The sequence below is a fragment of the Leptidea sinapis genome, chromosome 11, assembly GCF_905404315.1.
Source record: "Leptidea sinapis chromosome 11, ilLepSina1.1, whole genome shotgun sequence".
Lineage (NCBI taxonomy): Eukaryota > Metazoa > Arthropoda > Insecta > Lepidoptera > Pieridae > Leptidea > Leptidea sinapis.
In genome coordinates, this window is record NC_066275.1 from 8,337,983 (window position 1) to 8,351,774 (window position 13,792).

Below are 13,792 nucleotides of genomic sequence, written 5' to 3' on the forward strand. Positions count from 1 at the left end.
CAATTTATTGGATTACTTAACTTATTTAATGTGTAAGAGTTATCACCATCATCAAGTGAGCCTTACTTTAGTCAATCATTTATATACATAAAAATACATGAATGAATTTATGAAAAAATATAATATGTGTGTAATATAACGTATATGGCCATTGCCTTCATATCTGTACTAAATTATACAATTATACTTATGTATACAATAAATACTTACACTCTTGATTTTTAAGCAACAATGAACAATAATGACAGTTATGAATATATAATTGTGAAAGAAATATTAATTAAAGTGATCGCATAATCAAAAATTAAAACGTCAAATCAAACACAAAAGACGCCATATTTGGTCGACATCCACGAAATGGAACACGCACCGCTAACAGAAAATAAGGGACACACAGAAAGACAGGAAGGGCAGTGTAAGCGAGAGGTCGATCACAGAACTCCAAGTTGAAAGGGAAGGCAATAGTGACGCGATGATTGAGCGCGGCACAAGAAAAATGATCACCTGTCAAGCGGCGACTGAGAGAAACTACCCCTAGCGAAGTAGAGAGAGATCGAGCTACTGTTTATGCACGCGTCGGAGAGGGACGGGCGATGCCAAAATAGGGGTGACATGCGGTGATGGATTATGCTTTTCTCTCTAAAGAAGGGAGGGGCTCACAGGTCGTTATGGAAAAAGCTAAGGGAAGTGGGGCTGACATGTGTGGGTGACGAAGACCAAAACGAAAGCACTTAATTGATTTCTACATGATTGAAATTACGTTAAGTAAACAATGCAAATACAGCTAGCTGCGATGTGATATTTTGATTTGAAAAACAACGTTGTTTTTAGCGCTTGAGATAAAAGTTAATTAATTATTAGTACTTAATTAACACTTAATTAAGTAGCAATTATCATATAATACTAAATTTTAACAAATTACGTTGTGTTAAGGGGTTTATTATTTTTGAAATACATTTGTAAGACTGAATAATAATATTACTAATAAAAACATAGTTTAAATCTAGTAGATAAACCAAATCTAAAAATAAACAGTTGATGGTAGTATTTGGTACCCAAGTAATAAAAATTACACGAGAAATCAAATTTTTTGGCTATTCTTGGGCTACACGTTTTCAACATTAATCAATTTCTTATGAATAGCTATCGCCCACAAAAGAATATGCATATAAATTAATTGTAGATCATTCTTACCATAAAAAATTTAAATCAATGCAATAGTTATATTATATATATTAAATTAAATAGAAATGGGCTGGAATCTCGTATTAAAATTTCTACGAGGGTCCAACCCTTGTCCACTTGAAGAGCGTTATTGTTTCAAAGCATTGTATGAAAATTTAAATCCTTTATTCATAGGATTGTTTAGCCTGACAATATTTTCACAATGCTACGGGTTTTGGGCGTAATCGGTTTGATTAATAAATTGTCAACTTGAATCCAGAGCGTTAGAATATAAATTGTTCCCGCAAATATTTCATTCCATTATTAAAGCTGGAATCTACTCATTGTTTTACGAAACGTCATATCTCATGCTGTCACCTCATTGTAACTGTTTCGGTCGCTGTGTATTCGAATTGTATCAATTGTGGTTATTTTAGTAATTCGAGGGAATAATTTCAATCGTATGCTATCATTTAAGTACTCAATGTTGGTATTTTGCATGATTTTTGGATTCCAAATTAGACTATATTAGATTATTCAAAATGCCAATGGAAAGTTTATTTTAATATCTGCCTTGTTCTGTTATTTAAAATATAAAAATATGTAAATGAAAATATAAAAAAAAGGATTATGTGATTTTATGAAACCACGGTAAAAATGAAACTTTTTTTTACATTATAACTATTTTAACTAAAAATAGCTCAAATATCACTCGCGATTGACCTGTCTGACCATTTTTGAGTCGATCTCGAGAAAAAAATCCGGTATAATAAACTAAAATCGGTAATTACGTACCATCTTATGAAAAGTATGCTCAGGACATGCAGTGTCACGCTTCAACATCTAAAGTCAATATAACTAAATATAGTTAAGCTTAGAACTTTAGAACGCATTTGTTTTGTAAGAACCAATAAACTCGCAATTTTGAATAATTATTATGAGTTTTTTCATTGACATTTAATAGAAGACCTACACTTACCTTGACTAAAAAATGCATATTTTTCGCAAAACTAATATCTATGTCATCGTGACACTCTAGGTACCTAGACGACAATCCTTCATCACACATACTTGAAGCCTCTCAGAGCCGATCGATCGTAGTCTAACAATTTTGAGGTAGATCGCCAGCAGTTCAAGCTTGAGCACCCCTGCACTACACGGTCAGCTGCTGCGAACTATAGGCGCCGCCCGACCGTCACGCGACATGCAACACATAAACGAAAAAGTTTGATACGATGTAATAAAAGTTTCACTTAAAAAGATATAAATGTAACATTTTGTTTACTATCCAAATCAATCATTCAAACATTCAATGTATCTTTAACATAAAAATTTAATTCTGTAAGCACTAACTTTTCCATTATATTATGTAAACCATTCATACAAAAATGTTACGTGTTCATTAATGAAACGAAACTTTGTAACAAATTAATTTAGACAAGAAGATGTAAAAACTTCAAAACAGCCATTACATTTTATTGCCCGCCATTAAATTAATCATCGGCAAAATTAATTTTTCATTTGGACAAATCGCCAAATGGTCGGAACAAATGTCTTCTGCTTGATGAATGTTGTACGAAAGAGGTTCCAGTAGACTCGACAGGAATCAACATCTGGAACGCTTTGTGTTGAAGTTTATGTGAATGAATGCTTATACAAATTGAAGTTTATTTATTTTATTAAACAGATGACAGATAAAGATATTAATTGCGATCGATCAAATAACAAAAAAAAAATTGTAATAAAAAAATAAAAAAAACGATTTGTGCTTTAAGATCACACGACAGAAGGGAAATCTGCATAAAAGTTAAAAAAGAAATAATTTTTTATTGTAAATTCATAAAGTATTAATATAACCACTGGGAGGCTCCTTTGCACAGGATGCCGGCCAGATTATGGCTGGGGGTAACGGCTCCTATTTCTGAATTTCCGTGAAGCAGTTATGTATAAGCATGTGTTTCAGTCTGAAGGGCGCCGAGCTAGTAAAATTACTGGGCAAATGAGACTTCAAGGGGACGAGCGCAGTTGTAGTGCCGCTCAGAATTTTTGGGTCTTTCAATAATTCATTGTAAGGGGCAGGGCGTATCAATTACTATCAGCTGAACGGATTGTCCGTCTCGTCACTTATTTTCATAATAAAAAAATAATCTCCGGTGAGTTAATTATTAACTCTATTGATTCATTATTGACTAGTGAATATTGCGTTCAAAAAAATAATAATTAAAAATATTTTTTTCAGTCTTAAATCATCCATTTCTTCACCTTAAAAATTTGAAGGTACATTGTAATAAATTTGTAAGTCCTCGACTGTTGTAAAGTGTTTACTTAAGATAAAAAGGTAATAATAATAATAGATACGGGAATATAGACTTAAAGGCATAATTGATTTAACACTCATTGTTCGACTTCAAGCCCCTTATTACTGATTCACTAGAGCAAATTGTGCTACCTAATTATAAATGAATGAGAGAAGACAATACACTATTTATGTTCACCGATTTATCACACAAAGCAGTCGTGGTTCAGCTAGTAAGCGAGCAATGTACTACGTACAATAACGAACAACCTTTAAAAATCTTTGAAATACTATTTGCATACTTGACAAATGTAAGCGTAGAACACGCACTGTACGCTTCTTAACAAAACAATACAGCCAACGAAAAAATATACTAATACTTATTATGAGTGTACAAATGAGTTCATTTTAAGACGTGGCGTGGTAATAGTTATAACGAATCTAATTACTTGCTTATTTTCATTTAATTTTAGACATTTAAACGTCTGCATGTTGTAACTCTTTACATTGTTAATATTGGCTTCATTCTTTCCTTTCTTGTGCGGTGTTTCCGGGACGATAACACATGGGTTCCTTCAAAAAAGGAGCGTGCATCTTCCTAAAAGGCCGGCAATGGTCCTGTTATTCCTCTGATGTTGCAAGAGAATGAGCGTAGCGGTGATCACTTAACACCAGGTGACCCATACATTCGTTTGTCCTCTTTTACATAATAAAAAAACAGTATTTTTTTTAATTTAGCTCAAACTTAAATCATCTTATATCAAAAAGGCCTGTATGGAGCGCTTTTGAACTTGGAGTACATTTTTCATTCAATTGATTGAATCTACCATTCGTTCTGAAGAATAAAATCTCGTATGAGAAACAAACAAAAATTCAACGTTCACTCAAACAAGAAGAAGCATCGGTGGCGCAATTGGTTGAACTGATGACTCTCATCACGTTACTCCCGGTTCGATTCTCGCTCACCAATGCTATATAAGGTCGGCAAAACGTGATTCTCTGTTTATATATTTATTAATTCCGCAAAAAAGGTATACACTAATATAAGCACAGTATAATACAGAAACAATAACATTCATATTATGGTGCCTAAGTTATAGGCGAAAATGACATGCTATTCAATTAAATTAAGCCATAAAATAAAATAAGAACAATAATATATTATATATCTACGAATATAGTGTTAATTTAAATTAACACAAATTTAAATCGAAGTCATCCCATCCCAACCTTAAAAGAACCATTTTTAAATATTTTTTAAATTTGTGTAAATTGTGATCAAATATGTCAACTTCATCGTCACATCTGTTATATTCCCTGTTAATTCTATTCCAGGGAGAGAAATAGCCAAAATTAGATTATTAAAATTAGATGTTGCTAAAATAGAGTACGTGTCATAGTGGTCATACCATCAGCTGACCTGTATCTTTTCTCGTTTGCCCTCTTTTTCCATAAAAAAGTATTCCTTCATCATTTATAGGCAATGTGTGCCTTTTTTAATAATAAGCTTCCTTTTTTTATGAAAAAAGGGACGAGACGAGCTGGACGTTTAGCTGATGGGAATTGATACGCCCTGTCCATTACAATGCAGTGCCGCTCAGGATTCTTGAAAAACCCCAAAAATTCTGAGTGGCATTACAACTGTGATCGTCACCTTGAGACATAAGATGTTAAGTCTCATTTGCCCAGTAATTTCACTAGCTGCACTTCACTTTCCTGAAACATAACTGGGAAAAGTTAAGCTTTAATAAAATGGTATAATGTTTATCATAGTTATTCATACTTTTTGACCTACATGAATATATTATTGATGTATATATTATTATTTTGAGTTTGAATACTATCTATCATTGGACAATTATTGTAGTATACCACAAATTCGTTTGTAGCGTTTCAACCATATACGAGAATTCTATTTAACGTTTAAAGCGTTTATGTTAAACATGTCAGACAATATAATAATAGGACAAAAAACATCTGTTTTAATAAACATAAATGAGATTAAGTCGTTACAATAAGCTTTGTTATCACTGTCATTAGTAAAATTGAATTAGTATTTAATTAAAACTATACATTACGCTTTGATAAAACTCTAACCCTCTAATTAGTTCACAATGGTAGTATATCGTTCGAGGAACGTCTGTTGACAAGGAAATCCATTATACATGAGAATGCGATTATTTTGATGGATTCGCTTCAAGTATAAGCATCAGTACTCCCCCGAAATCCCTAAAACGAACAAAAGGACTCGTGAGATTCCCTTCGCCTCCGAGGCTAATGCTCACCCCACATCGTGAAAGGAGATGTAGAGAAAAATACGTATTTATAGCAAATACTCGTACTCAAACAGACCTACATTGTATACGAGTCTAATAAATGAGCGTCATTTTTCGTGCTGTCAAAAAATCTGAATGGAAAAGAAAACGCGAATGAGAAAAAAACGGCAGGCTGCGGGGCTTTATTCGGTTGCTAATGTAATACAGATTTTGGATGCTTCAGATTAATTGCGTCTTACCTGAGGTGGTAGAAGGGTGACGTGGCTGAAAGAGTTCTTGCGACGCTGATCGATTGTCGAGCGCAGATTGAAAGGAAAGACTCGAACGGTAATTATTCATTTGGCGACTAGAATAGAACACTTTTGTACCTTTATCTCGGCTTTTTTTCTCGAGTTTTGCTCCAAATTTGCAAGTAAATGGATAAAGTGACGCGGTGATTTCTTTTGTTTGACGTGTTGCGATCTCACGATCTGATTTGCATTCACAAATAAATAAATTTAAAAGTCGAAATAATTAGAATCAAATTGCAATTCCAAGTCATTTATTTGCGCCGACTGCATTTATTAAATATATTATTATTAATTGTCAAGCATTATTATGTTTTGGCGTTAGGGATCGATGTTTCTATTGTAATTAACTTTCAGCAAGATTAATAACACTATTCGACAGAAGCATCGCAAAGTTAGGCCAGAGAGAGCGGCCAGTCTTATTCTATATTTGTTAATGCTTACACCCTGGCCTGATAGAATCATGTCTGTATAGGCCGTAATGAAATTTGGTCCTTTTGTTTAGTGAGAATTATTACACTAAGCATACTAATATTTCCAATAGCTGCGAGGTGAGTAAAGATTAATTCAATTTCAAATCCAAACAATTGAAATATACTTAAAGAAAGTACTTTTTAATCGTTATTATTGTCATCTCTATAATAGTTCATAGTTACAGCAACGAAAATCACTAGATATTTTAAGTGTAAGAATTAAAGATTAATTTATTATTCTGATTAGCTAGTTAGTAATTGTCCTAATTTCGTGCTTTAATTTTAGCTAAAACGATAAATGATAACTTAAGCGTTGCTCACTTGCTGTTTTGGTTACAACAAAAGACCGGAATTTAACTTTTATCTTCACATTTAATAAAAATGAAAACGAACGCAATATTTCAAACAAAAATGAAAAGGCCGACAAAAAATTTGCATAGCGCTGCAAATACAATAACAACCAGGAAGATTGCACAAAAGGATGAAACAATGCGCCGGGTGCACATGTTATTCTGACCTGATAAGTCCAACAAATCAAAGGCACCAACACAATTGAGTCCAGGAGCCAACACTTCAATAGTTTTTATGATTTATGTGACATTTTATGAAGCACGCCTCATTTGAATACACTTGCTGTGCACATTTTAACATTCTTATTTTTTAAACTGCGCAATAGAGGCAGCGTCCTTAGCATTTGAATGAACATTTGGTTACCAGATTAGTTTTCTATGCTTAAGTCTTTAGTAATGTTTTACAATTCCTTTCATTCGTGTATCACTGAGTACCTACTAGTAATATTACTATACATATAAATAGAACCAAAGTTACTCAAACTTAAAGATAATACTACTGTCTGTTTGTTCCAGCTGATCTATAGAAATGGTGTGCTTAAGTTGATGGGATTCCACTGGCAAGTAATCATTCATGGGAGACTCTTGTACATGATACATCTTATTATTATTATACTCTTTATTATAATTTTATTACTTTAATTTTTCTACATTTATATATATAACATATTATTATTTGCCTTCAAGCTTAGAGCATACTCTTAACTTAAAGGCCTCTAACGCATCTAAGAAGAGGATCAATCCCTCTTGGTGTCGTGGATGTCCATGGGCAGTTGCCTCACTATATCCTACCAAGAGGGGTTTGTATATAAATACACAAAAAAAAAACATTCATCCTGTAGGATAAAAAGATGTGATCAGTTGCTGAGTAACTTAATGCTCAGGTTTTCCTATTGTTAAAAAAATGATAAATAATACCTGAACTATGTAACAAAAACACTTAATAACTCCCTTGTGGAAGGCAAAAGGTGGGTAGAGGATACGGATATCATGTTGGCACATTTCTGACAACCTCTCTGACCTCTTCTAGTCACGTAAACCTTTCATAGTCATTGTACTCTTACCCTAACATCAACTCCGATCTGATCGTGGAATGTTTGCCCAGGTCCTCCTTATCCACTTCCATCCATCTATCCATTCAATCTATAAATTCATGCAGTAAATAAACCCATCTTTAAAACATTTTCTTCTCAATATCGATGTTACTAGATCTTCCTAAATTCTACATCGCTCTCAATTTTTGAAGGGAAATTTTCTTGAGCCGCTTTTTGGTAGGGGGAAATCTTATGGATTCGTAATACCGACATGTTCATGACTGGCGCGCACGATAAATAAATAATTAAAATAATAAACATAATCTTATATAGTATTAAGACACTTTTTGGATGAGTGAAATCTCATGAGTTCGTGTCACAAAAAATGTTTATAGCAGTATACCTGTAGCTATACAGCTGTCGTATTGTACAACATTAGTGCTGTGTAGATATATCTTATAAGTGAAATTGAATGGATTTTGTTAAAAGTTCAATGTGTATATACTGTGTAATGTTGAAATAGAGTTAGGTGTTTTGTGTCATTAATATATTATTGAAAATAAGTTTTAAAAATAAATTGAAATTAATAATTTTATTGCTTTTAAACATTAAGAAATTTAAAATTTTAATACCTCAATACCTAATGTCTCTACAACTGCAATTGTTTTTTTCTATTTGTCATATTAAACAATGTCTACTGAGTAAATGTCAATAAAATTGAGAACGATTCCTAGAAAAATGTCAATTTTTGTATTATAAAGTTTTATATTATATTCGCTTTTCTCACTATAATTGGCCCTAGATTCCATACCATCCTTCTATCTATATATTGTTCATAAGATAATCCTATTTCTGCAAACTGGAATCAACTGAGATGCTTAAAGAATTTTATATATTCATTGAAAATTGCAGACCCTTTCGCATCCAAGACGATAAAGATCCGGCAACAATCAAATGAAATTGTTTAGCGATGTACCATGTTGTAAAATTATAGGTGAACGAAAATTATAGGTAAAGGATCTAAGTTAACGTTGCTCGGAAATCTTTATATATATGTAATAGTTAAGTGTTACTAGGCGATCTTTCCGTAACCATTACAGATATAAAAAAATTAAGATATCTTTGACGAGACAAGCAGGACGTTGAGCTGATGGTAAATGATAGCGCCCATTAAAATGCAGTGCCGCTCAGGATTATTGAAAAACCCAAAAATTCTGAGCGACAATACAAATGTGCTCGTCACCTTGAGACACAAGGTCGAAGCAGTAATGTCTACACATTACTGCTTCACGGCAGAAATAGGCGCCGTTGTGGTACCCATAAACTAGCCGGCATCCTGTGCAAAGGAGCCTCCCACTGGTGATATCGAAAGTACGTTACCTAATCAGTAAAATAACATCAATAACATTTTATATTAAACGCTTCCATACATTTGTAACAGATTAGATTTAGAGGTTTTGAGTTCCATTATTTAAAAAGGTTATTTTAGCTTAGTCAGTACTTAGCTATATTAAAGGAAATAATTATATCAGTGATAGTAAAGGAAACTATTTATAAACCTTAAAAAGTAATAAAAATATATTTTAATTGAATAACATTTACTTCTAAGTACAAAATTTTGTTATCGAAATGACGTCCGCTTGTGCGATTCAATGAGCTATCTATAAATCTCATACTGTCGTCTCATTTGGACCTTTCATTTGATTTTTAACATTTTATTGATATCATTTTACATTAGGCAACCTACTTTCGATATCAGTTTAAATTTTTTTGATAACTGTAATTGTTACGGAATAATCACCTGGTCACACTTAAATATTACATCCTGTATAGTCTTTATCTCAAATAAAACTTGAAATGTTGAAATGACAAATTAAGTGAAGTTTCTTTTATATTTCGCTGGCCTGTCCTGCCATTGATTTTGAGTTTAAAATGATAATAACCGAATTAAATACTTTAATATTAATACAATATTTAAAAAAAATGTTACTAATATTAAGAACTATTAGGTACTATTACTAAGCTCCGCCTTGCAAATTCAAATTCTGCGTCATCATTGTCAGATTTTCTTTGATTATAACTTCCCTATACTATTTATCGGACGAAAACCTTTTTATGTTCCTTCGTCTGTAACTTTACAAATATGTTCAAAACCTGACTATAACAGCGTGAATCTATTAACTGTGACCCAAGAAAGGTTATATAGGATGAAGTATTTTCTATCTAATATATCAGTACCTATTATACATGAAATCATAAATTATATTCTAAAGAAAGTTCTATTTACATCGTGAATCTAAATGACTTAATTCAAGTAAATTACAGTCTATCTAGTCAACGATAGAGGGGCTGAGTAAATAATGACTATAAGTTAAAGTTATAAAGGCTTACTTACTAGGAACTTAAGAAGATTTTTATAATTTTACGTAAATCCACTAGAATTATTAATAAAAAATTTGGAAGTTTTTGATAATTTGAACAACTAATTTTATAATGATTATAACTTTTAGCAGCCTATTTGTTTAATATAGAAAACAAGTCATTTATTAAAGCTGCCACAGATTATAATTTAAGCTACCTGTTTTTAAACCGAAACCTTCCTAACCCGTGAAATTATCGGTGAAAAACGATTATTGCCACCACATTCACCTCATAAATAAATATTAAATCATAATTTCGTAATTATTCATAAAAAATAAGCGGAGACCAATCATAATGATCCGAACATCTCAATACACAAGTAACGAGTTGGTCATTAATTCAGGGATATATCGCGAGATAACTTCATTCTGGTAGCCGGCTGCTTTGTATGCTGTGGTCCATGCGGCCATCATTACGCACTTACAACCATATTTCGACGCTATACTCATTATTTTGAACCTTATTTGCTTAGAATTGAAGAGGCTGAATACGCACATTTGGACTGGCAAGCGTACCTCTCTCGCTTTTATCTTATTGGTCAACCATTACTCCTAAATTTAAACTCTTCATTATAATGCCTCAGTGAGAAAACTTGTGATAACAGCTGAGCGCGTGGATAAAATACAGGTAATGAATTTTGATAAAGCCGAGGTTTCTTGTGGACAGATAGTATAGCCGGTAGAATGTGAAACTCGTTTTGATGGAAACACCAATACTGCAGCATCTCGTTGACAGGGACACAGATGAAATGAAACGATAATCGTTATTGATGAGGGCCCGGTACAGACGTAAATATGTACACTAAAGATACCAATGCAATATGTAAATTAACAATTATTTTTGGTGATGATTTCGAATGAATAAATAATTTAAAAAATAAGCTACTTTAAAACATATAGCCCAGTGGTTAGTTCCTAGTTAGGTCCTGGGTTCGAATGTGGTTTATGCTTAGTTTGGAGACAAGATAATTTCTGTAAAATATGTAGTATATGATTAAATATGGTTTCTATTGAAAATTGGTTTAACAACAGGCAGGTCGGCCAAAACTTTTTTTAATTCAGTTAATCAGTAATCACAGTTAGCTAGATATTGGCGACAACAGTAAGTATTTACATATTTTTTTATTTTATATAGATACTATTATTATATTTACATATATACAACTTATTTCAAAGTATCTGATCACCGCGGCCCACACTCTCTCGTAACAACAGAGTAATCATAAGAGCATTTTCGATCTTATACTATGAAATTAACGTACATCCGAATTCGAAAATCGAAAACACTTTTTTACGTAGAAAGGATCGAAACTTAGGCTCCGTGGTAAGAGTAAGCTTCTGCCTACGGCGCCACGGATGACTTTATATATAATTTTTATCACTTTTTGATGTTCCTAAATTTTATATCATCTGATAGTAATTGATCAAGTCTTAGGCTAGGTTGCATAATATTAGCTGTCCTAGTTACGGTTTAAGTCAAGTTTAACCGTAACACCAACAGTAACGCTGACTTTAACATAGATTGCGGAATGCGTTGCAGCATCGAATTCTTTGGCATAGTTAAAGTTAAAAAGTGAAATATCAAGTCAATATCGAATATTAATTTGAAACTTTTGATTACAACTATTCAGCTATTTAACATTAAAGTTATGACGTCATCTAAAATTGTCAAATGGTACAACTCATTTTATGTTTAACCGGAATTTTAACATGTTTGTTATTGTTAAAGTTAGTTGGTGAAACCCAGCCTTAATGAAAATATATAAATAATTAATATTTTTACACTCACATAAAGTCTTTTAATTCAAGTACCTTCTGATATTTCAAAAGTTGATTAAAACTTCAATGCTTTTACTTGCGGCCCATACAGCCATACAAGAGGTTTTTAATGATCCATATAAAGCAAAAAGTTAATTATCTGCAGGCGCATCAATGTTTCCATAAAATTACGAATTTTCTTGTAAACTCTTGATGCTTTAAAGACAATAATAATTTTAAAGCTATTATGAAATTCCCTCATTACCTGCAAATCGTGGTTGGGCTAAGTATAGTAATTTGAGAAAATACAGGCCGCGTTAGTTTGCTGTTCACATTATGTTAAACTTGTATCGTATTATATGTATCTATAAGGCGTTAAGGCATCTGTCCCACCCCTGCAGGTTGCACTTTTTAGAGTTTATATTGATCCCTAAAGGATGGTTTTATAGGTAGAGCGTAACTTTCTATCTGGTGATCTTGTACAACATGAAAAATAAATATTTTATTCAGTGGAACTTATAGGTTAAGTAATTGTTATGATATATTGTTATGTAATAAAGAAAAGTTAAATTAAAAAAAAAATACGAAAAGAGTTTAAGATAGTGTTTTTTAATAGTGTATAAGTACACTACAGGTCCAAAAATATATAGAACACACTATGTTTTATCATAATAATTAAAAAAAAATGCAAGATTGATGAATTACCTTGTGAATTATTTTGTTATAGTAAAAAAGGCTTCTTAATAATTTTATTATATTTACTTTGAAAGTAATGAACCCCAGATACTATTTACAACCGAGCTATTGTATAAAATAAAATTTTGTAGCTATTACTTCCTTAGCAGGATTTTTTATTCCTGCTAAATTAGGTTAAAATAGGCATTTTAATTTTGAGTTAATTTTAACATAATTTGTTTATTAAACTAATGCAGAGCCACACGCCATATCAAAAAAATATTCAGAAAAATAATTTGTGACAAAACTTAAGATTTATTATTCTACATAAAAATAATCTGATAGATACTAAACAACTGTGGTTAATCTACCAACTATGTAAGCTAAAATTAAGTTAGTTTTTTTGCTCCTGAGAAAAGTAGCAAGATACAAAGATTCTAATCAGTTATTCATTTTAAACTATTCTTTCAATTTGATTTCTGAATCATAGGAAAAACAAAATTGTTATTTTTATTTGATTAAGAGCATTTTCATATTTATTCACCTTTTAAACCTTCCCTGGACTTCTACAAATAATATAATTCAAGACCAAAATTAGCCAAATCGGTCCAGTCGGTCTCGAGTTTTAGCGAGACTAACGAACAGCAATAAATTTTTTATATATATTAAATTATGGATTTGCAAAATATGGAGTACGTAGTGCTACTTAACAATTTAAACTATAAACATACGGCCTTACAAATAAACTTTGTTTAGATTTATACCTGATGATAAACCAGGAATATGCAAAATTTTGACTTTATCGCTGACAACACTGTCAAAACATTGACACTTCTGAAGTTTTGCAAATGTCAGGCAGCCTTGCCAAATAAACGCGGGAAACATTATTCATCCGAATAAATCAATCAAAAGCAAAATGTCTATTTGTAAATATGTTGCATTATCTTGGTTTATTCCCAGGTATAAATTTATTACAAGTTTATTTGTAAGGCCGATAAAGTTCAGCAATCATAAATACACTTTATATTATTAATGATAATATTTTATGTAGCGTTACTC